The 24294-nt window shown below is 38.9% G+C and overlaps 1 protein-coding gene across 1 annotated transcript in view; it reads left to right on the top strand.

Moving 5' to 3' along the window:
- The first annotated feature begins 5188 nt into the window (after nt 1–5188).
- Nucleotides 5189–24294, top strand: part of SNX7 (sorting nexin 7) — a 101094-nt gene continuing 81988 nt past the window's right edge. The window contains exon 1 of the mRNA XM_077746099.1: nt 5189–5221. The gene's annotated coding sequence lies outside the window, so the exon portion shown is untranslated. The remainder of the gene's footprint in view (nt 5222–24294) is intronic.

Raw genomic sequence — 24294 nt, 5'->3', positions numbered from 1 at the left:
ACTATGGCAGATATAAGTACTCAAGAACAAGTCTTACACTATTGGGGTTAAGATCCATATATCACTGGAAAGAATACTATGTTCGCTTCCTGAATGGGGAAGTCAGCCACATGCTACCTTAGTGGAACCTGCTGGAAATCCATACTCTGGGAAGCTGCTAAGCCTTGGAACTAGTTAGGCCCCAAGAGAAGCTGCTGGACACTGTTGTAGTCTGGAGTTTGAGAGGTCCCTCTCTTGAGGAGTCTAGTGCACTTCCACGCTCAGCTCAGACCGGGGCAGCTCGGGGCTGGCTGTGCAAGATGAAGGTTAGGGGATGGCAGACCTCCAGGTCCCCTGGGCTGTCCATGCCTAGGACTGAGGAGAAGGTATGGGGCTTAGCAACCTGGGCCAGGGGCAGGCTCACGAAATCTGGGTCTCTAGATGATGCCACCACAGCTGTATGAGTTTGATAGTGGGCAAAACGCCATGAAAACTGTGCCCTGCAGGAAACTTAACACTAGAGAAACTTTGTAGGGGGTAAACAAAGGAGGAAAAAGGGCTGTCCACAGGACATTGGTAAGATAGCACACCAGAAAAAGAAAGAGGAAAATCCTTCCTTTTCTGGTGCCCTTCCAAGCCCTCTACTGATAAGGCTTACCATCATGCCAAGTGGCAAAGCAGAAATATTGATAAACCCCATTGCCATTATTCCAGAGCAGGCAATAAGAGATGATTTGAAGTGAAGAGGCAAAAATTTAACCATCAGCACAACGACTATATTTTTCATTTCTCAATTTTTAGTTATTTTTATAGCATCTTATAGTTATTTTTATTCTTTTTATTTATTAAATAATTTCTATTTTTGTGTTCTTTAGGCTCTAATCCTTTTAATAGTTTTATAGAGTGATTCTGGAACAAGGTAGATTGTTTTTTTTAAAGAATGTTTTTAACTTGAATTGTGATCTCATCTGCAGTAACAGCTTTATCTGTAGAAACACTGTCCGAAGCAGTTTGAAAGGAGAGATTTTGTGTTTGTTTACACCATAGGTCCCAGGTATATATCGTCAACCCAGGGACACTTGTAATTTTTTGAATTGTGACTTGCTGAACTATGGTTAGGATTTTGGGGGAGATATCTTTCCCACCTGGAGTTCAGGCCAATGAAGAAAAGTTTTGTTATTGAGTGCATATTTCACAAATTTTCACTTCCATTATTCTTTCATGATGATTCAAATTTTTAGATTATAGAGCTCAGCCCTACCACCCCCCTGGGGGCAGGCAGAGTGTCAGTTCAAATATTTAGTCTCATTCTCTCAAGAACTAAGAATCCCAAAATACCCTTATAATTCCTCTTTTCTTTTTTTTTTTAATTTTTTTTTTAATGTTTTTATTTCTAGGAGAGAGAGAGAGAGAGACAGCGTGAGCAGGGGAGGGTCAGAGAGAGAGGGAATCACAGACTCTGAAACAGGCTCCAGGCTCTGAGCTGGGCAGTCAGCACAGAGCCCGACGCCCGGCTCGAACCCACGAACGCGAGATCATGACCCAAGCGAAAGTCGGAAGCTTAACCGACTAAGCCACCCAGGCGCCCCATAATTCCTCTTTTCTATATTTTTTAAGGCAACATACATAATGCTGTCTTTCAGTGAGAGTAAATTACCACTTACTACTTACCTTGGGTAAGTTACTAAACCTCTCTGGTCATCAATTTCCTTGTCTATAAAATGGGGATGTTAATAATAGCACCTCTTATAAGATGTTTTTGAGAATTAAGTGAACATACATAATGTACTAATAACAGTATCCGACTCAAAAGAGGTACCAATTAACTACTATTAATAGTTTTATTGATGACCCTGTGGAAACAAGGATGCTCTCTGGCACCTGTGATAAGTTCTGAAGGAGAATCAAAAACACTATAAAGTTTTAGGGCAAAATATGCCCTCCTTTTTTTCATGTAGGAAACCAGCCTTTGGCTTGTTGTGGGGTTTTGGGACATTGTGTGACTGTGACCTGAGCAGCTTATCATGAAATAGGTGCTATATTAAACCAAAATATCATAAAATTAGATAAGCCTTCAGCAAACCATACTTTTGCAGAAATGGCATGCATAAAACTAGTCCTAAAAGTATACATTGCATGAGCACTTGGCTCTTGCTCCCAACAGGGATACTGTTAGGATCTCAGAGGGAGTTCCATTTGAACAGTTAACTAGGGGGTAAAAATTACAAATCTGGGTTACAGATGGTTCTTTATCATATTCTGGAATCTGTACTCCTGTGAAAAAGGGCAATGCAATAGAGAAATCCTCTCCATGGTACATAGCAATGGCCAGTGATCTTCAAAGGAGAGAAGCTGGGATAAAGATTCTTTATTGTCTCAAGGACATGGGCTAAAGGGTTGTTGGGTGGGTCTTAAAAAGAACAAGGTAGGAACCAGAAGTCAAGGAGGTTTGAGAAAATGTATATGGATGGACCTCTTAGAATGGTCCCAGAATAAAAGCATGTATATACAGCCCATGGCAATGTCTTTCAAAACTCCCATTTGATGAATTTATATGACCAAACAGTATGTTTGGTAAGAATTCTTGTTCTGTGGATGCTAATGCTATTGCTTTTCCAGGTACTACCATGCTCGTTTCATGGCCTCACATACCAAGTAGCCATGGTGGTAGGGATGTATGCTATGCACCAGCTTACTAGCATGGATTTCCCACCCACTAAAGGAGAGCCTGGCTGCCTGCATGGCTAAGTGTTCACCTCGCCACAGCAGCAACTGCTTCTGGTCTACTCCTCTGCTACCTTTCTAAAACGTACCATGATTCGTCCATAGTGGCAAGGTTACATTGGGTCTGCTTTTCCTGCTCAGTTTCTCCCAACATGATCATCTATGAATTCACTGACTGGTTGCTTTCCCATCAGATTTTGCACAAAGCATTTTTCTTCAAATCAATTAAATCATCTCCCAGCAAAGGAAGCAAAACCACTGGGCAATGCCCTAGGGGTGACTTGTCTTATCATGAATTCCATTATCAGAACCAGCTGACTTTATGGATGGTTGAATGTAATATTAAAGACTCAGGTATGGTGTCAGGAGATTCCACCTGAAGGAGGTGAGAGAGAGAGAGAGAGAGGCAAAGGTTTCTCACAAGATGTACATTCTCAGAACCAAAATTTAATATATGATACGATTTCTCCTATAATCCGAATAAGAGTCCAGGAACCAAGGGACAGAACTGGATAGGCCTCCTCTTAGTATTGTACCTGTACTTAAAGTTTTGAATTATGTTGGTTCAGAGACTTTATTACCCAAATAAGAATTCTTCCATTATAGAGCCCAGTGATGATCCCATTTAATGGGAAGCTTAGACTGTTATGTATCAGTTTAGGATTTATCATGTCATTGAATAAGCAGGCATGGCATGTTGGTAATTAAATTCAAAAGTTTAGTCCATAAGTTGCAAAATATCAACAGGATTGCAGAAGTGCAGGAGGAATAGACATATGAGACTTGGAGCTGCACCAGTAATGAATAGGTTTGGGGAGCTAAGGACTATATTCCTGAGTGCTTGAGACATAGCTGAACTATATTAGAAATCTCTGCGGGACTTGGGCAGGTGAGCCAAGAGGATCCGTCCTCCAGGGTTTTGAAACTAGAACTATTCACACAAGAAAGAGGACTGTGGGGGCATTTTTGTGGCAGGAACAGCGGAGGTACTTCTCAGAGGCAGTTCTGGTACTCGTATTGATGACAGTTCCCAAAGTCTAGGGGTATCAGTGTTCATGGCAGTGTGTGCAGCTGCTGTAGCATCCAGTGATCAGCAATGGTGGCAGCAGTATCTTCACATTAGTTCTGTGGCATGGTTTTGGTTGTAATCCAGGCTGTGTGGTCTTGGTTTGTTCTGCCCATTTTCTGAGCCTGTCACTATGCTTTCTGGCAATTGTGTGAGTCACAGTATCCTTAAGAATTTTCTAATTCAGATTGCAATTAGAAAAACTTGAATCTCTCACTAGCTGGAATGAGCGTAGAGAGGAAAACACAGTCTTTTAATAACTGTATTCCTTTTAGACCTTGGGATAGAGCCTTTTTGAGCATATCTGATACTGTGGTTTATTAATAAACAATGTGATCCCTACCCTTAAAATGTTATCATTTACTAAGGAATATAAGTGAAATAAATACATGAAATAAAGACAGTCTATAAGATGGCATAAACTTAAATGCTAATTCGGGAACAGGCTGTGTTATTTGGAAAGTCTTCCTGAAAGAGATGGGGCTCTAGTTAGTTCCTGAAAGATGAGCAGGAGATGGTATTATGGACATAGGCACCATAAAGTGTAGGAAGAAGACTGTACATTCACAGGGCAGCTGACCAGCCTAACTGAGGAAGTGCAAAGGGAGGTACATTTGAATGGCTGAGGGCACATGTTAAAGCCCTGTCCCCTAATAAGAAGTAGAAAACAATCTCTATTCCCCCCAAATATCTTATATATCTTTCAATTTTATTAAGTTAAAAATTCTAAACATTGGGATAAATATTTTGCCAGGAGTCAAGTCTGACTTAGCCTCCTCCCTGCCTATCTGCAAACTCATTAGACATTCTTTCCAGGGCCATGGAGAAAAGAGCTGGCTGGGACTGAGGGGAGTAAATAATAAAACGTGGAGATAGTCCCAAGATACATCAATTGTTGTTCAATTTTCCGTTATTTTTGAAACTTAGATTTAAAAAATAATCAGCAGTGAACAACTAAATAATCATAGCGTCGCCTTCGCAGTACAAAGATTGAAGATTATTTCTTGGTGGCAAGGTCCAGTCCTGCTCGCTGTCCTCAGCTCTTAGAAACATTCCTGCTCATTAACTTCAGGAAGACTTGCAGAAGTAAAGGCACATTTGAAAGTGACTGAAAATAGTTTTTAAATCCAACTTCCCTGGCTTGACAACGAGATGACCACACAGTCCGGTCACTGGGTCAAAAATCAATTACAAAAATAGAGGTGCTCTTCAGGTCTTTTATTTTTGCATTAGCCTTAGTAGGAAAAACAAAAACAAAAACAAAAACAAAAACAAAAACAAAAAAACCCCCACCAGAATCCAAAAACCACAACCGAGAAGAAGACAACCATTTAAAATACAGGAAATACAGTATGGGCTTTTTCTCTGGGCCGGATGGGTCGGCTGCCTTCCAGCCTCCGTGCGGATTCCCTNCTGGACGAGGACGAGGACGACCTGGAGGTGTTCAGTAAGGTGAGGGCGGCGGCGGCGGCGCGTCCCGGGAAAGTTCCAAGTCAACTCCAGGAGTTGGCACCGTGGTGCGGCGGCCGCCCCGCGAGCTCGCCGGGTCCGGGCGGAGGCTCGGGGCTACGGATGGGTGGGGTCTCCCCCGGCCGCCCAGCCCAGCCGGCAGCTGGCCTCCCCCGGGCTGCCTCCCGGCCGGGCCCCGAACCGCAGCCGCTCCCTCCTCTGCACTTTGACCTTCCCGTCCCCACGGCCTTGGCTTTGTGGAGTCTGCAAAGTTGTGATTTTTTTCCCCCCTTTTCTCTTTTCTTCTCTGATGCGGACAGCTCATCCGGACAGTGTCCGAACCCGGGAAGCAGTGGCCCGAAAAGTACCCCTCCCTAGAAGCTTCTTTTCGGGCGCAACCAGCCCCGAACTCTGAGAGATCACCCTAGTCTAGAGAAATGATTCCTGATTTAGGGCTACTGATTGTGGGTCTCAGGCCGGGGTGATTGACACCCGAGGTCAGTCTCGAGCCCAGGGAGAAGAGGTGGCCTGGGAATCCCGTCTTCAGGAGAAAACGGTTCGTGTGTCCCACAGGAAGCTCCTCTGTTGCGGAGTTGAGCATTTTTAAGCCAGATACAGGCACCCAACCCACCGCCAGCCGCTTTCGTTTTTCCTTTCCCCCGGGGAAATCTAGGACCAAAGGGCCGTCTTAACTTGCAGTGTAGTTGCAGGGAAATTGACTCTGGTTAGTGGTAGGCTTGTGGCTTTTGTAGACCGGTGGTTATAATTTCTTTTAGGAAAAGAAAAATACCTTTCTTGCAGGGCTGTTAGAATGCCAACCCAGTTTCCTAACGTTGCTGCTGGTAGAAGACGTGCGATGACAACAGTGTATTAATTCATAGAAAGTCTGTGCAGTAGTTAAATGTTACCTTGAGGTAGGAGGTAAAGCAGCATTCCTAACCACTGCTATATTCTGGGAGAGTGAACTCAAGTTACCAAATTGAACAAGCAGACTCTGGCCCCAGAGAGGAATATGCAAAACTCCTTTCTCCCCTAAGGATTAAATGCAATGGTAGGCACGATTGTATTCTAGACGTTCAGACAGTATCAGCTTTGTGCTCTTGAGAAAGTTATTTGACCTTTCAATGTGTTTCAATCGTAAAGCAGTGGAATTATTTTATGGTCACTTGTAAAAAAAATATTAACACTGCCTTTTTATATTCCACACATACTTTATGTTCAGATCGAGGACAATTGGCCAGTGCTTTGCATTGCCTTCTAAGAAACTATTAGTCTAGGCGTATTGGTGTAGGGCAGCTGTGTATCAGAATCATCTAGGATTGTTTTTTCCTGTGCTTTCTCTTTCCCCAGATTCTAGGTCTCCCAGCCCCCTCTTAAGAATGCCCCGTTTGTCAGAAGCACATCTAAGGCGAAGCTATTTGGAATTTAAACTTCAGATGTTCCTTTGCTTAGGCCTCTGGAACTGTTGAGAGTTACTGAAAACTGTAGATGTTCTTGGTGGGAAGGGCATGACAGGTTGCAACCAGAAACATTTCTAAGTTAGTATGCCTGGTAAATTGCCTAAAGCTATCTCAGAAGAAAGGAATCTAGATCCCCAAGGCTTCCAAAGAGCTGTTGAGATTTCTTTTCTCTTTCTAGATAAACATTTATGTTTCTATCTAATTTTGTTTTGTAAGTTTGTATTTTTTTAAAAAGGATGTAAGCTTCAGCTCCATACACCTGGACCCACCCTACCTCTTGGTATTGTATAACTACCCGTGTTGAACTCTTAGAAAAAGTTAAGAACCACTTTTGTAGAAACTGACTGGCCACGTAGATCAAGGTAAAGAAAGATACAATGTTTGTTACTGAAAACAATACTTGAAAAAATTTTAAGTTAGCTACCTACTTGTATTTCAGTAAGTTGAATTTTACAACCGTTAACCCCAGTTAGTTAGACAGCAGATTTGGGAAAGTCCTCTCCATTTGGCCTGTTGTCTGTACCACTCCCTTCTTAGAGCCTGCGCCTCCATAGAACTCTTCCACTGACCAGTTTACCCTAGGGTGCTTTCAGCAATTACTTCTGAAGTATACTGTTGTTACCCTTCTGTACTTTGAGATCCACTACTTTCATATTTAGCGTTCATTTCCCTTAGATTATTTGTGAATATATATCACATTCCCCTCCAGAAGCTTTTTAAAGAATAGCGTCTTTGGCTTATTATTAATTCTTTTCTTCCCGCAATGGAAGTATATGACAAATACATGTTAAATATTTGTGTGTGTGTGTGTGTAAGATACTGTGCTAAGTATTTGGAAAAAAGAAATACATGATTCAGTTCTTGCTGTCAATCTTGGAGTCCAGGTGGAAGATATGACAGAAGTTCTAAATGGCAATATAAATCAAGAGAGATGGAAAACAAAACACAGTATTGTTCTGAGTTTTAAAGTAATCCAACAAGGAGAAAATGATACCAAATCTCAAGAGACCATAGGGAATGTGAAGGATGTTGGAAGGCAGGGGAACATGATGAATGATTCAAAAACAGAAAAAGGACAAAAATTATAATAATAGTGTAAGAATAGTGTTAGAGCTGGGCCAAAATGAGTTGCAGCTTGCAAAAAATTTAGAGAAAAGAGTCCAGTTCTATATTTTTTAACAGTTATTTTTTTCAGAAATAACACAATAATAAAATATATAGCCTTTATTTTTATTATATATATTATGTATAGAAGGAGTAACTGAAGCATAGCAAAGGTAACTAGGTCACAGTGAAGCATCAGGTGCTTATCTGGTACTCCGTAAATGATAGATCTTGTTTATTGGTCTTTCTAAAAGTTATTCAGGACTAGAATATGAGATCTATATCATCTAAGATAAATAGGGAATTTACAGATGTAATTATTGTCATCACCACTAGTCATCTTTGAGGGGACACGGATTGTAGGCTGGTGCACCAAAACTAAAAAAAAAAAAAAATTCTTTTTGTAATATAATGGGCAAAAAGGAAGCTCTGGAATGTATAGGTAGGCTTAATCAGTCTTTAGCAAAGCTATGAGAGTGATAGAACTATTTAGTATTTCGTTCATAAACACTTTGAAAAGAGAGAGGTGGTCTGGTTTTAAAAGAAGGATGGAAAATTGTTTTTATGGTAAATCAGAAATACAACAATGAGCATGTTTATTTGAACAATGCATTTGAAAGAATCACTCATTTTTGTGAAAAAGGTTCTTTTTGAAAGAATAATAGAATGTAGTTTTTGAGACAACCAGTTCCTCTGTATATTGGATCTCTGTCAATCCCAACGTAATGATAGAGGGACATAATTATGCTATTCAACAATTCTGTCAGACACATAGAAGAAGATATTGGAAGTTTGGTTATTAATTCTTCATATTTGTTCCCTGAACTGTCTCTGTTTAGTTCCTATTGTGTGTCTGTCTCAGTCACGGCCCTGATAAGAATCGAAATTCTCTCCAGCAACTTAAATGAAGAATGTTTGACACAAGAACGACTTACAGAATTTGGGGCAGGGTTAGGAACAAACTAGGGATACTGAGGTAGATCGAAACTTGTCAAGGCAAAAAACACAAAACAAACAAACAAACAAACAAAAAAACAACCCACAAAACGTTAGCACCTAGTGTTTAATGGGAAGAGGATAGATACAGTGTTGCTGAAATCCAGGGAGAACTGGGCCTGTAGAAAATGGGCCACTTCCACAGGAGCTTATTTACGGAGAGATGTAGCCAGAAGCGCGGCCCTACAGAAACGTGGTGCTAAAGCAAGGAAGAAATAGGCAGTGTACTCCCTGAGCTCCTCCCTCCTGCTCTTGGATCTCCTGCTCCTGACCGTCCCTGGGCAAGCAGCTCAGGCTGTGTTATCCATTGGGGCTGCCTCCCAGGCACAGAGTAGATGCTGGGAGCTGGCAGATTGGGGGTGAAAATAAAGAATAACCAGCATAAGACATAGTACAAAGATGTGGCAAGTAGCTATGGAAAAGGATAGTCACATCTCTGTCTCCTGTCCTATATGCTCTTCTGTAACGTGAGCTGCCGCCTCCTCGCAAGAGGTGGGATCTCTGCCCCTCTCCCTGAATCTGGGTGGGATTGTGACTGCCTGGTCACTAAGCTGTGCTGGAAGTGATCCTGTGCAGCCTCCAAGGCCACATTCAAAAAGGCGGTGCAGGCTGTGCTTTGTCCACTGGGATACTGTGCTTTTTGGATGTGATAGGCAAGAAATGTCTGTAGTCGAAATCCTGCTTCCATTGCTTAATAACTTTGTTTCCTTGGGCAAATTACCTAGCTTCCCAATGCCACAGATTTGTCATCTGTAAAGTGAGGGCTGATAATAAACATGAGAATTAAATGAGTTACTATGTGTAAAGAATTTGTGAATAGTTTCTGCCTTTGGTCAGCACTCTTGACTCTTCATCAGCTATGCACAGGCACCATAGGATTCTGTTGTCCAAAAAGAACTGCAATAATGGGCATATTCTATATCTGCCTGTCTAATGTGGCAGCCGCTAGCCACATGTGGCTTTTAAGCACTTGAAATGTGCCTAGTACATCTAAGGAACCGACCTTTTAATTGTAATTGTAAGTAAAAGTAAATTAAAAGTCATTAAAAATAGAAGGGCACCTAGGGGTGGCTCAGTCGGTTGTCTGACTTCGGCTCAGGTCGCGATCTCACAGTCTGTGAGTTAGAGCCCTGCAATGGGCTCTGTGCTGACAGCTCAGAGCCTGGAGCCTGCTTTGGATTCTGTGTCACCCTCTCTCTCTCTACCCCTCCCCCACTCATGCTCTGTCTCTCTCTCTCTTTCAAAAATAAGTAAACATTTAAAAAAATTTTAAAAATAAAAATAGAAGTTGCTGACTATGGCTAGTGACTATCAGTTTGAGCAGAAGCCTAAACAAATCTTATTTCATTACTGGCTTGACTTATGGTTACTCCAGAAATATGAAGGAGTGAATGAGTAGTTCCTTTGGTGCATACGTATGTGTGTAATGTGTGCATGTAGGAATGTATTTGTATGTATAGGTTATGTGTATGCTTATAACGTCCAAGCATCTATGAATGTATGTGAATATTTGTGTGTATGTGTGTGTACATTCTCAACTGTCCAAAAATCTAGAATGTAGGATTACAGGAGTCATGATGGTCATGTATTCTCCTTTCCTGGCCTACATCCTAGTCCTGCCTTAGTGGGTCTTAGCCATTTTGATGGTTGAAAAAAAGAGGATCCTGTAAACCAAAAGAAAGTAGGACTGATCTGGGACATTTATATCCCGACCACTCCAGGTTCCACCATTTACCGTCATCGCGTTCTTATAAGTTAAGTACTCTTACGTTCTTCCCAGAGGAGGAAGAAAGGTGAGTGAAGCAGAAAGGAGTTTAAAAAAAAAAACAACCTTTAAGTTATGGGGAGCCTGGGCGCTTCAGTCAGTTAAATGCCCAACTGCAGCTCAGGTCATGATCTCATTGCTCATGAGTTTGAGCCCCACATTGGGCTCTGTGCTGACAGCTCAGAGCCTAGAGCCTGCTTCAGATTCTGTGTCTCCCTCTCTCTCTGCCCCTTCCCCCCCTCAAAAATAAATAAACATTAAAAAAAATCCTCAAGTTCTCCTTATGTGTGAGCATAGATGGTCAGCAATAGAATGTAAATAAATAAAGAAATGCCAGAGTAAGTTTAGGGAGACCTTGTATGGGATCATTTTAGGTACAAACCTTCCTAGTGGTTTTCCGTGACTGAAAGAAAGATCATTTTACATAACTGACATGATATTGAATCTAGACACCATGTTTTCAAGGTCATATGGAGTATTAGATGTAATATGTAGTATGAATTGTCTATGCCACTTCTGAAGTCTCATCCCATTCTCTGTATTTTAAAGGGAAATCAATGTGTATATCAGAAATTGGCAGAGGGAGATTATCTAGATGCCAGCGCCCTATTATTGATTCTTTGGAATGCTGTATTGAAACTGAGCCTGAGATCTATCTGGGCTTAGCAGAAAGAGGGCTTGGGTCCATCTACACTGTCTTCTAGTAGCATGAGCAGTGGGGAAGGCTGCCCCAGCAAGAGTCTTGCCACACCCGTGCTATTGTGAAGGAGAATAAACAAAGGGGATTCACTGATGATGTGTTTTGGCATATGAAGAAAGGCTGAGGAAGAACAAAAAGTAGCTTAGATTAGAAAGACTTGGGTTAATTCTTTATGAAGGGTTGTTGTGTTCTACATTGGTTAGATGTTTGTAGTTTTGAAGGATGAAACCAGAACTGCTAGGTCAAAAATATGAGGAGACAATTCATTTATGGGAGAATTTTATTTTTTTAATGTTTCTTTATTATTTTGAGAGAGAGAGCACACAAGTGGGAGAGGGCAAAGTGGGGGGAGAAAGAATTCCAAGCAGGCTATGCACTGACAGCACAGAGCCCAACACAGGGCTCAAACTCAGGAACCATGGGATCATGACCTGAGCCCAAGCTGGATGCTTATCTGTCTGAGCCACTGAGGCACGCCAATGGAAGGATTTTCTAATTGAAGCTTCCAAAATGGGAAAGGATTTCTCAACATGGTCATGAATTCTGTCCTTAAAAAAGTTTCAGCACAAGCTGAATGACTGTCCCAATGGAGAGGAGGGTGTGACAATCAAACTGTCCTTTCCACTATTAAGAGGCTATTACAAGTGGAATTTTAACTTACTAAATTTAACTACAAGAGCAGTGGAAAAGTCTTAATTAGATGAGCCTACTCCTCTCTTCAACCTAATTCCCAAATCAAACTATGTTCTGCCATTACCCAGATTTATATTTCTCTTCCAACATTGGTTATTTTTCCCATTTAATTATCTGCTAATAATGTGACAGTTCTGAAATAGCCCAGATAAAATACTTATGCTTACTTTCTACTTATCCCTTTCATTCATTCTCCATGTTCCTGACACATCTAAAAAGTCCCCATCAGTTTTATCTTTTTGTATCTCTGGAATCTTCTTTCTGTTCACACTGCTACAAGCAGAGGAACTGTTCATATAGTTTTATAAAGTCTGAATCTTCTCATCTTCTGCCTCTAGTCTATCCCACATGCTCACAAACATGCTGATGTTTCCAGAGCACACATTTTGCCATTCGAGGTGCTTGATCAGGCTGCACGCTGGCTCTCCTGCCTGCAGACTCTGTCCTCTCCTGCATAAGGACTCAAGAGTCCACGAATCTATCACATCACCAGGGGGCTCCTTAGAAATGCAGTCTCAGACTCCACTTTCCAGGCCAAATGAATCAATCTATAGATTACCAGGATTCCCTAGTGATTTGTTTGCACCTTACAATTTAAATAGTACTGATCTAGACACGCTAATCGAGGTTGGTTCACTTGCTACTCCATGAGCTTGCTCCGTAGTTTTCTACCTCTGTGTAATTATTGTTGGGTCAACAAAGCAAGTTCCTTTCTGTTTTTTATGGCTTATTGTAAAGTTACCTCTTACCTAAGAGTTTCTTCATTCTCCAGCTAGAATTAATTTTATCACTCTGTGCTTCCCATAATACTGTTTTGAATCTCATCATACTACATTGTCTTATGAATAGGTATTTATTTCTCATCTGTAAAATCTTGATTGCTTGTCTGTCTCCAATAAATTAAACTTCTTGATGGTCGGGGAATAAGAACTTTAAATATTTAAGGGATAAATATGTTAATGAATGATACAGCCTGTGACTTTTTTTCCCCCTGTGTATAGACCAGTTATTACAGTAATTTGTCAATGATCTGTTTTCAGTAAATTCAGTTTGTATTATGTTGGTCTTTCCTATTAGGATACTAAACCAAATAAAATTAAAACAAATTGGCCTTAATAAATGGTGAGTAAATATTATTGCTGGATGATACAGAGCTATGTTAAGTGTCACTACTGGACAAAATATCCTGTTTGGATTGTATTAGAAGAAATAAACACAAAGTAAACAAAACAAAATGAAAAACCCAAGGGAATTATATAGGAACCTTGTTTTACTTGGAAAAATAAATTTTTTAAAGCCAATAGCACCTATCTCAATCAGGAAGCTCACTTGCAAGCAGTGGAAACTAAGTATGGCAGAAAAGGAATGAAATGGTGAATATTAGCTAGCTTACAATCTAGACATTTGAAGGCTGGAAAAGCAGATGCAGAAAGGGATAGTCACTAGCAGAAACTGTAGTCAATGATATATTAGGAAAGGTGATTGGATGTTATATAGCCAAAAGATAAAAGTCCATGGGAACCTTTAGGAAAGGTTTTTATGCAGTCAACTGTATTTATTTATTGATGCATGACAATGGGAATATTCTTAAAAATATTTTGGAAAATGATGTCAAAAGACTCCAGATTTGAATGTAATATACTCTAAAAAGTATACTTTATTGAGTTCTTTTTTTAAAGTTTTTATTTGTACATTTTTAATAAATCTCTACACCCAACATGGGGCTCAATCATGATCCTGAGATCAAGAGTCTCTTGCTATGCCAGCTGAGCCAGCCAGGTTTCCCTGTGTCATTGAGTTTTAAAGGTAGAGTTTTATTTCTGCATCCTTGAGGTTCTGAAAGGGTATTCTAGGGTAACTCTTCACTGATAACCTATTACAGTTTTACAAATGGCAAGTGTGATAAAAAAAAAAGAACCAGATTCAATAGCTTTTGGCTGCAGTGTTCAAAATTTATTTTATTCTTGTATTTATTTGTATCCCACACTTTCCAAAGAGGACATAAGAGGCTGTAAGACTAATTGTGAAGTTAAAATAAACTTTTACAGTTACCCACTTTAGGAATGTATGTTAAAGTTTTCTCGATAACCAAGTGAAAACTTATATGCTTAAGGGATTTTCTGTTTTAAATGGGATATTTTATTAACTCTGGCACTGCATATACCAATCATGCTGGATAACACAATGTTGTTACTTACAGTGTTAATAAAAAAGGATAGAGCCAGGAAATCTAATTTATTAGCAAATACGGACATAATAAAATCAGTAAAATGCACTTATGATAAAATAATAGGTTAAACAAGTAGTTTTAAAAATCAAAACAATTATATAATACACATACATATATAATTATTTGCATACATATATACTATATGTATATATATATGTGTATGTGTGTGTATATGTTTGTTTGACTTTGAGAAATACTTTGGTATAACATACTCTTTGTGATTGTTTTCAAATTAACTTCAGTGAGATATAATTGATATACTTTAAACTTCAGAGGTGAATGATTTTTTTTAAATTAAATTTAATGAATTGTACAACTATCACTATAAACCAGTTTTAGACCATTTTTATATGCCCTCTCCCCCCCCGCCAATCCATCATATCATTTACAGTTAATCTCTATTTTTACTCCTGGTCATGGACAACCACTAATCTACTGTTTTCTAAAGGCAAGTCTCTACAGATTTGCCTTTTCAGGAAATTTCATATAAATTAAATCAGGCAATATGTGGTCTTTTGTCTCTGTTCTCTTTCATTTAGCATAATACTTTTAGGCTCATTTTTCTTGTAATTATTTTTTAGTCATGGCTTTAATTTTTTGGTACAAGAAATACAGTTTCTATTTTAAAATGAAAAAGGTTAATCATTTACATTAAAACCTTAGGAATGGAAATTCTATTTAATATTGATATGAATACCTTATTACATGTGATCAGAAGCAAATGGCAAACTCTTGGTATAAGAACCTTCAGAATTGGGGGGGGGATCCCTAATTTGTTCTTTGGTACTAACTCTGAAAAAGTTAAGTGTGTGTGTATGTACGTACATACATATTATGCATGCGTACATAAATACATTTTTATATATTTAATCAAATTGAACATTGAATGCTTACTTTCATCAGCTTTCACTAGTTACACTGTAGTACAAGCCACAAGATCTTAGTGGCTTGCCTATAATAAAGGCTTATTTCTTTTTCATAAACTTGTCAACTGTAACTGAGCTATGAGACTGTTCCAAATTTTGAGTCTGTTACACATGTCTTCTTCATTCTGGGATGAAGACTGAAGGAGAGACTCCTAACTGGGACATGTCATTCCTCTGGCAGAGGGAACAGAATATGAGCACTGGTAGAAAAAGGCAATGGTTTTCAAACATGCCATTATCCACATAAGTCCCTGATCAAATCCATTGTGGTGGGAAACTGTTTTCCTTCCATAAGGAGGCACTGAAAGGTACCTGGCAGTTGACTAAGATATAATCCTCTCAGAGGAAGACAGAGAGTCACTGGGAACTATCATACCATCTCTCACAGTGGTCTTGCAAGAAAGTTATAGACAGACGACATGTTGGACCTCTCTGAATAAGGAAAACCATTTTTTTCTATAGGGTATTAAAAAAGAAAATTTTCCTCTAGGTAAGAAATTATCTGACTATAATTAGTCCAATCAGCTAATGCTGATAGTTTCAAGACCGTACAGATCCTTAAAATCCTCTAATTGTGCAACAAATTTCTCACTTTTGGATAATGAATGTGGAAAATTCATTTATTGTGGAGTTCTCCTCTCCCATTTTTGAAGACCTATAGAATGAGAATGTTAATACTTAATAATTCTGAGGCAGTACATGTTAAAATGAGTTTTGTTGTTTATACCTTCACCAAAGCCTGTGTTCTAGCCATTTGCCACCTTCCTGGACCTCCCACATTCTGAATTCTTTCTTGTTATAGGTTTCATTGGTTCTCCAAACCGGAATCCTTTTCCCTCAGTGTTTTTCATCATTGGCTCCTTTTCAGCATTACCTCCTTAAAGACACCTTCCCTTGTAGCTCTCTCAAGAGCTACATCCCTCTTGCTCCCTGCCTTCACCCTTTAACCCCAGCAACTCACGCTACTTTTTTGTTCGAATTACTCCCTTATATATAAATACTTATTCATATTTGGAATTTTCTTGTTTTTTTTTCTCTCTTTATGTACTTATTATCTCCAACCCTCCCACTTAATTAAACTGTAAGCTTCATAATAGCCCCAGAAGCATGCCAGGCTTGGCTACTGTTAGAGCCCCAACCCAGTGCCTGACACATGCTTGCCACTCAGTGAACATTTGTAGAATGAAATTAAACTGCTATACTGGGTATTTTTTTTGTGTGTGCATATGGCTGGTGGCAATGGTAGTGATGGTTGAGTCTTGGCTCTGCTAGTTGAGATCAGTGATTTGAGGAGAATTATTATCATCCCTGTACCACAAGTTTATCTGTAAAATGCAGATGATGATAATTGCACTTGCTTTCATCATGTTATTGAGAGGATGAAGCGAAATAGAATAAGTATATGGTACAAAGGCACAGTCCCTGTCCTGTATTTTCTATTTAGAAAATTTCAGTATTTGCTATTATGGTGTATAAGATTAATATTTCTAAGTTTGGTAAGCAACTATTTTGCATTTGTAATGAGATCTTCTTCAGAGACTCACAAACATATTTGTTCTTGTACGTTTTTTAGTTACTATTGAGAGTGCTACCAGAATTCTGATATTGTCTCTTAGATGCTATATTACAGGCTTCCTCATCTTACTGCTCTTTCCTTTCTTGCAGGCTTTGCAAATAGAGCTTTTTTTTTTTTTTTTTTAAACAAATTGAAGGTGTGTAGTAACCCTGTGTCAAGCAAGTCTGTTGGCACCATTTCCCAACACTATTTGCTCACTTTGTGCCTCTGTGTCACATTTTGGAAATTCTTGCAACATTTCAAACTTTTTAGCTATTATTTTATTTGTTATAGTGACTGTGATCAGTGATCTTTGATGTTATTATTGCAGTTTGTTTTGGGGTGCCACAAACTGCAGCCATATGAGATGGCAGACAATATATAAATGCTGTGTGTGTTGTGGCTGCTCCACTGACTAGTCATTACCCTGTTGCTCTCCCCTCTCCTTGAGTCTCCATATTTCCTGAGATACAACAATATTGAAATTAGGCCAACTAATAACCCTATAATAGCCTCTAAGTGTTCAAGTGAAAGGAAGAGGCACATGCCTCTCACTTTAAATGAAAAGCTACAAATGATTAAGCTTAGTGGGGAAGGCATGTTGAAAGTTGAGATATTTGAAAGCTGTGCCTTTGCACAAAATAGCCAAGTAATGAATGCAAAGGAAAAGTTCTTGAAGGAAGTTAAAAGTGCTACTCCAGTGATCACACCAATGATAAGAAAATGAAACAGCTTTATTACCCATATGGAGAAAGTTCTAGTGGTCTGGACAGAAAAGCAAACCAGCTGCAATATTCCCTTATGCCAAATCCGAATCCAGAGCAAAGCTTTAATTCTCTTCAGTTCTGTGAAGGCTGAGAGAGACGAGGAAGCTATAGAAGAAAAGTTTGAAGCTAACAGAGATAAGTTCATGAGGTTTAAGGAAAGAACCGATCTCCCGAACACCAAAGTGCAAGGTGAAGCAACAACTGCTGATGATGAAGCTGCAGCAAAGTATCCAGAAAACCTAGCAAAGATAACGAAGGTGGTGATAGCTTCAATGTATGACAGACAACTTTCTGTTAGAAGATGCCATCTACAACTCTATAGCTAGAGAGGAGAACCCAATGCCTGGCTATAAAGCTTCAAAAGACAAGTTGACTCTCTTGTTAGGGGTTAGTGCTGCTGGTTGAAGTTGAAGCCAGTGCTCATTGACCATTCTGAAAATCCTAGAGCCGTTAAGAATTAGAAATCTACTCTGCCTGTGCTCTATAAACGGAACAACAAAGCCTGGATGATAGCATGTCTGTTTACAACACGGTTTACAGAATATTTTAAGTCCACTGTTGAGACCTCCCACTTAGAAAAAAAAGTCTTTTCAAAACATTGCTGCTCAGTGACAATGCACCTGGTCACTGAAGAGCTCTGATGGAGATAGACAATGAGATTAATATTCTCATGTCTGTTAACACAGCATCCATTATGCAGCCCATGGATCAAGGAATAATTTCAACTCCTTGAGTCTTATCATTTAAGAAATACAATTGCTAAGGCCATAGCTGCCATAGTGATTTTTCTGATGGACCTGGTAGCAAAGTAAATTAAAAACCTTCTGGGAAGGATTCACTGTTCTAGATGCCATTAAGAACACTTGTATTCATGGGAAGAGGTCATGATATCAACATGGGCAGGAGTTTGGGAGAAGCTGATTCCCACCCTCATGGATGACTTGGAGGGTCTCCGGACTTCAATGGAGGAAGGAACTGCAGGTGTGCAGAAAAACAGCAAGAGCACTAGAATGGGAAGTGGAGCCTGAACATGTGACTGAATGGCTGCAATCTCATGATCAAACTTTCAGGGATGAGGAGTTGTTTCTTATGGATGAACAAAGAAAGTGGTTACTTGAGATGGAACCTACTCATGGGGAAGATGCTATGAAGATTGTTGAAATGACAGTAAAGGACTTAGGATGTGACATCAACTTAGTTAATAAAGCAGCAGCAGGGTTTGAGAGGACTGACACCCATTTTGAAAGAAGTTCTACTGTGGGTAAAATGCTATCAAACAGCATCCCGTGCTACAGAGAAATTGTTCATGAAAGGAAGAATCAATTGATGCAGCAAACTTCACTGTTGTCTTATCTTATGAAATTGCCTCAGCCACCCTGGCCTTCAGCAGCCATTAACATCAAGGCAAGACTCTCCACCAGTAAACAGATTATAATTCACTAAAAGCTCTGATGATGGTTAACATGTTTTAGTAAGAAAGGGTTTTGTAATTAAAGTATATACTGCACATTTTCTAGACATAATGCTATTGCACACTTAATAGACTACAGTCTCGTGTAAACGTAACTTTGATATGCTCTGGGAATTCATTTGACTCACTATATTGTGATACTCCCTTTATTGTGGTTGCCTGGAACCAAACCCTCAGTATCTCTGAAGTGTGCCTGTGCGTATATCTCTGCCTTTGAGTAATTCATGATAAGTAGTATTAGTCATGTTATTCTAGGGGATAAGAATATTCTTGGTACAGCTATTTTAACTGTTTGCTAGTTTTCTTGATACATTATAAGAATAGATTAAGTCTCTTCAGGAATGTCCTTGAGGTTGTTGGTGTGGCTAGATATCAAGGCCACTCAGCCTTTTCCCTGGAAACTATAAAGATGGAAACTTGGTTTAGGGGAGTAGTTTTAGTTTAGTGTATTCCAGAATCCTTTTTAGTCATGCCTAGTAAGTGCACAGTCAGTTGGTGGTGCCTTTTAACCACTTTTTTAATTACATTCCTGAGTTGAATCTTCAGTGTTGTCTACCCATACAACACATTTTCAACTTCTTCTGGAGTTCTGGTTAGAATAATTCTTTTTCCTGGCTTGCTCCATTTTTTCTTAGTCATCAATGAATCTATAATAGGTATTTGCCCGATACTGTGTTTAATATGTGTATCCAGTACACCAAACTTATTTTAAGACAAGTTTAGTAGACTCTTGTCATTTGTGGATTTAGCATTAATGGCTTTAAATGGCTTCAGCATGCAGTAATATGACATGTTGGTGGGGCACACATATAGGCTCACCAGTGGTTTGGAGGACACACTTAGTGAGGGAGTCTTGCCTGTCTCTTAGCCTTAACATCTTACATGTTATTTATTTGCCCTTGCCTACATATGCAGTAATCTTTATGAGGTGAATAAAAACAGTAAGTTGTGTGTGTGTCTGAGTATATTAAAAAAAAGGCCCTTAAAAGAATACAGATGCTAAAACTCTGGAACTTACTTACCTTTTACCTACCTATGAATTGTCAAGAGGAGTTTATTTCTACATTTTATGAGAAAACTTTAAAAGAAAATTACTAGACAGGTTTTACTAATCAAGAACACATCCTTATTCTATTTAGACAAACCTTTTATAACTTTTTAAATGAATTTCACTATAGAGTATTTTCATGCATGCAAAAACCTATACAGATCTTCCTTCACTATGATGGTGTTAAATGGAAAACCTATCGTCAACTGAAAATATTCTAAGTCAAAAATGCACTGAGTGAATACATCTAACTACCAAACTAGCCTCACCTACTTTAAACGGCTGAGAATATCTACTTTAGTCTACAGTTGGGCAAAATCATCTAACACAAAGCCTATTTTATAATAAAGTGGTGAGTATCTCATTGCCCTGAGATGATGAATTTGTTGAATACTGTCTTGAAAGTGAAAAACAGATTGATTGTATGGGTACAGCATGGGTATAAGTGTATTGGCTCTTCACCTTTGTGATGCTGTGGCTGACTGGGATGCTGCTGTCCACCACTATGACAGTATCATACTGCACACATATCTCAAGCCCAAGAAAAGAGCAAAATTCAAAACCGAAGTATGGTTTTTACTGAATATGTATCACTTTCTCACCATTGTAAAATTAAAAATCATAAGTATTGCTATCTGGTTAAAAATAGGTGGGGGGTGGTAAGAAATGGAACATACTCTGAAGGATTGTGGTAAGGTTTGCATAAGATAATTCATATACAGCTTTCAAGCAGATGATGTGTACAACACATTTATTCATCTTTTTTTAATCTTCTCCTTAATCCTCTGTGATCCAAGGCGAAATATGACCTTTCTGCCTTACTAGAAACTCTTTCTTTTAATACACATTTTAGGGGAGGTGGACTGATAACAAATAACATCATTTGTTATGTCAAATAAAATGATGTAAAAATTTTCTGTGGTTAGAATATTGCTTTGTAGTGCACAAAACCCGAGGAAGTACAAGTACAAATACATTCAAGGCAACACTGTTAGAAAATAGAAATGCTAGAAACAGAAAAATGGATAAATAAGTTATGATATATGCATACAAGGGTATATATACTACATGGTCCTGGAAATTATGTCAAACAAGATTAGAGTGTTGTATGCCCCTTTATAGAACATGACACAGGCTGGCTTTTCCCCCAGTCTCATTTTCAACAGTGTTCCACAGAAGGCCTTTCTGATTTTTTATTATTATTATAAGCAGGCAGATTGGAAGGAGCTGTAAACCAAAACACAGCTGGTAAGTCTAAATTTAGGCCCATCAGAATGAGTGTCCCTTATAACACAGTTTCTCAAACTCCTTCCACTTTAGGTTGCTTTTTTACCAGATGTCTCTTGGTGTGCGTGTTTCTTGCGCATCAGCAAATTTTATTTGCATGGCCTTTTCATGCCATGATTCTGATTTATCACACTTCTCACATTGATTTTTTTTCCCTCTACTTGTAAAAAGAAAATAGCTGTTTGTGCACAGATGGTGGATACGATTTAGTATTATCAGGGTAATTCATGTTATATTTATGAGACGTTCCCAAGTAGCCTTTTACTGAGAGGTACTCAGAAAGGAGTCCTCTCAGAAAGGTCATATCTCCCATTTTAACCTGTTTCTTTTGGTATTCATCTCCTGAGTACTCAAATATTGACAGGCCATTGTTTATTTTAAATTTCAGTTATGTATTTTATTTATTTCAGTAGTGGAGCTTTGAAACCATCTAAGAGCACTAAAGGAGGGAGGCAAAAACATTTCTCAGTAATTACTGGAGTTGCTTGTTAACTTGTAAGAAAATGAAATACTGTAATCATCACTCCTTTTTTTCTTTTCTACACTTGCTTCCTTCCTTAAATCTTTATTGTGTACAACTCTACACATAGAAATGCCGTCAGTTTGCCAGGGCTACCATAGGTATCTGAAATAAGAGGCGTTTATTTTTTTCACAGTTCTCGAAGCTAGAAGTCTGGAATCAAGATGTCAGGGGGGTTGGTTCCTTCTGAAGGCAGTGAGGAAAGGATCTGATCCAGGCCTCTCAACCTGGCTTGTAGATGGCTGTCTTCTCCTTGTGTTCCTTAGCATTGTCTTCCCTCTGTACACATCTCTGTGTCCAGATTTGTCCTTCTTATAAAGACACTGGTTATATTGCATTAATACCCACCCCAGTGACCATATTTTGACTTGATAACCCTTATAAAGACCCTGTCTCCAAATAAGGTCACATTCTGAGGTATGGGATGCTGGGTCTTTTCAACATATCCATTTTGGAAGGACACAATTTAACCCATGACAAATGCTCATAATAAACCAAAAGTAAGAGGCACCTGGGTGGCTTAGTCAGTTAAGCATCCAGCTCTTGGTTTCAGCTTAAGATCTCACAGTTCATGGGTTGGAAACCCCGTCAGGCTCTTTGCTGACAAGTGCAGAGCCTGCTTGGGATTCTCTCTTTCCTCTCTCTGCCCATCCCCCCACTCACTCCTGGGCATGCACTTCTCTCTCTCCCTGAAAAATAAATAAACTTAAAAATAAATCAGAAGTAACAACAAGGAAAACTTACACTTAATTGGTAAGTGATTGTGTCAATACATTTCAATATCATGTTGACATAACTCTAACTAATGTCCATTTGTTTCAGTAAAGTCATTTAAGTGGTTCCTCTTTGGATGGATGTGTTGGTTTGGAATAAGGTAAAAGATAATGACTTCTTCGCAATGATTTGGCTTCACTATTATACATGTTCACATCTCAGCCTGAAATAATGGCAAGATGTTTGGGGTGTATGTGCATGCACATGTGTGTGTTCTCACTATGCTAGCTATAAGAAAGATACTGAATATTATTTAAGAAGTAGAGAATTCCCACACAGATAACTTTCTTTCTGCTTTTATCTCTTGAGGAAAGAAAGTGAAATGGTGTACTTTCATTGTCCAAAAGATCCTAAGGTAATGGACATCTCTCTAAATGCTAAGAATGGATGAATGTGTAAATAAAGTTCAGGGGTGGGGGTGGGGAGGAAGAAAGAGATAGCTATGAGAAAGGAGCCCACATTATTGTGGGGGTGAGATCTTTGTTTATAAAGAACAAGTTTTAATGATCCATTTCTCTTGAAAAGCATCTGCTACAAAAGGTTAAATAGAGGGCTTTTTTGGTTAATTGCTTCTTTGGATCTTCTCAAACACTTATTTTCTTCTCTTATTCATGTCCAAATGTAAATCTTTTAAGTATTGTCATTATATTTTCTTTCCTTTTTTTTTTTTTGAAGTGAATATAAAACTCTTTGGATAGTCAGTTTTATTGAGGTTTTAAGAATGTTCTTGAGTGATTCATAGTAATTTAAATCCTTCTACTGAAATCTTGGATGTTGCTAAATTTCAGCCTGTAATTTTCTTCCTTTGCTCGATATTGAAGCATATTTTTGACACCACACTATGCTCACTGGAATTGTGAGCCTTTGTAAATTCATGCAGAACTTTCCCACTCTACAAAAGGATGCATTTTAAGCAGAAAGAAATAGAATGCTAAATTATGTAGTAGGTAGAAGAAGTGGGTTGTGGTGAGTTAAGAGGGTGACTGCAAAGAATACCAAAGCACATGGTTGTGTGCAGTGTCAGGGAAATTTAAAGTACGATTGCCCATCACATGAAAATTTGTCAGCTTTAAAAGCTACTACAGCTTCCACCCCCACCCCAACACCCCACTATCTCAAAGTAGAGCATTTCTGTGAAACCTTTTGTTAGCGAAAATGGTATAAAGCAAAGGAGCAATTTCCATTAATCTATTATGGGAAAAATTTTTGAGCATTCCAAGACTCAAAAAACAACCTCTCTTAGTCTTTTCCGACACCTTAGGCTACATTTTGCTAAAGAGGGCACGAAATAAATTGGGATATGGCACAAATGTGCACAGACACGTTCAAGTTATGGAGTTTGATGCCAGGAGGCTGAGTGTAGTTCCTGGGGAAGGAGGTAGGTCATGCCACTCTCACTGCTTGGGGTGCACGCTGCCTCTAAAAGGGCTTGCTGAAGAACAGTTAGCGAACACTATGCTTTCGCCATTTTCCATATGAGCGAAATCCTCTTTGGATTGCAAAAACCTGTACTTAAGTAATGAAGTGGCTATACTGTATACAATATATACTGTATAGAGAGATATTTTTGTGCATGCTGATTGCACATTTATTTGAAACCTCTGAATTATGTTTTTAATGGCTGCTTAGTGTTCCATTGTGTTAGCATTCCATAATTTATTTTGACAAACCCATTTCCATGTGAATCCAGACATTTTTAAATTTCCTATTTAAGTATGCAGCATTGACGAGTTAAGAAAAGAAGTCAAAAGTAATCCAAGGTTTTTTTGCCCAGTGGCCA

The sequence above is a fragment of the Crocuta crocuta genome, unplaced genomic scaffold (assembly GCF_008692635.1).
Source record: "Crocuta crocuta isolate KB4526 unplaced genomic scaffold, BGI_CrCroc_1.0 scaffold48, whole genome shotgun sequence".
Classification (NCBI taxonomy): Eukaryota; Metazoa; Chordata; class Mammalia; order Carnivora; family Hyaenidae; genus Crocuta; species Crocuta crocuta.
Note: the sequence above shows the minus strand (reverse complement) of the source record. Positions and strands in the feature narration are given on the sequence as shown.